The sequence below is a fragment of the Etheostoma spectabile genome, chromosome 12 (genome assembly GCF_008692095.1).
Source record: "Etheostoma spectabile isolate EspeVRDwgs_2016 chromosome 12, UIUC_Espe_1.0, whole genome shotgun sequence".
NCBI classification, from domain to species: domain Eukaryota; kingdom Metazoa; phylum Chordata; class Actinopteri; order Perciformes; family Percidae; genus Etheostoma; species Etheostoma spectabile.
The window spans coordinates 2,249,701-2,251,148 of NC_045744.1; positions in this window are offsets into that span (position 1 = coordinate 2,249,701).

The following is a 1,448-nucleotide window of genomic DNA, read 5'->3' on the forward strand; positions in this document are numbered from 1 at the left end:
TTGACTCACAAGAACACAGGTACCACAAACAACACAATACTACAGATGTCTGACATTCCAGACCAGTTGGTGCATGTTGGCCAGTCAGCCCCTCAGTCTAGAAGCGTATAGGACCTCCAAAACACGTCAGGTTTTTTTTGTGTAAAATCATTAAAACTGGGAACCAGACCTAGAGCGTCTCATTAGGGGCTGAGCCCCCCCAAGGTACTGATCCTAGACTCACCCCTTGCGGCTACTCAACCTCCACTCACTACCCTCAAGGGGAATGTCTCAAAGATAAAAAGTCCCAATATTTCAAGATAAAAGTCCACAATATTTCAAGATAAAAAGTCTCTATATTTTCAAAATAAAAGCCTAATATCCCAAGATAAGAGTCATCAATCTTTCAACGATAAAAAGTCCTAATATTTCAAAATTTAAAAGTCGTAATACCCAAGATGAAAGCAAAATTTGCAAGTAGAAATCTAATACTTTCAAAATTAAAAGTCCTAATTTTCAGATAAAAATCCGTAATATTTCAAAATTAAAAAGTCCACTAAATTTCATGATAAAAAATCATAATGTTTCAAGATAAAAAGTCTAAAATTTCACGATAAAAAAGTCCCAATATTTTTATGATAAAGAGTCATAATATTTCAAGATAGAAAGTCCCAATATTTCATAATCATCCTGATGAGCGGCCCTACTTTGGACAGCACGCTGTCAAACTGCTCCGTGTCCAGCCTGAGTGATACTCTCCAAATTGATAACGGGCCTGGAGGGTGTCTTGAACCCAAAATCTCCGAGTGCGACGTCTTCTCCACAAATACAATACATCTTACAAAAACTGCAATAATTGTCATGTATTTTTAGGACGTCATGCATCACGTGACTTCCAATCCACACCACGTGACCTCCAACAAAACGCCATGGCGGCGTCCTGTTCTGTAGGACTTGCAACAGGATCAGGTACTGAGCTCCAGAAGCGGTCCGTGCGGTCGAGACTGCGAGCATTAGCGTCCTCACGCAAAACTAACTCCGTAAAACATGTAACGACGGCAGCTCTGACGTCTTGTACGTAAAGGGCGGTGTTTACTGACCGCTGTTAGCTTGCTACGTATAGCTTACTAACGTAACGTGAAGCTAACCTGTGTGCCCTGGGGCTCCGTCTAATCACTGGTTCCACATCCAACAGTGGCAGAATATTAGAAACGCTTCTGAATAGCATGTTGTCCGTTGCGACACCACCGCTAACTACGACCGTCCATGACCATCTTCGTCCGCTTATCCGGTATTGGGTCGCGGGGGCAGCAGCTCCAGCAGGGGAGCCCAAGCTTCCCTTTCCCGAGCCACATTCACCAGCACGCACTTGGGGATCCTGAGGTGTTCCCAGGCCAGGTTGGCGATATAATCCCTCCACCTAGTCCTGTGTCTTCCCCGAGGTCTCCTCCCAGTAGGACCACCTCCCT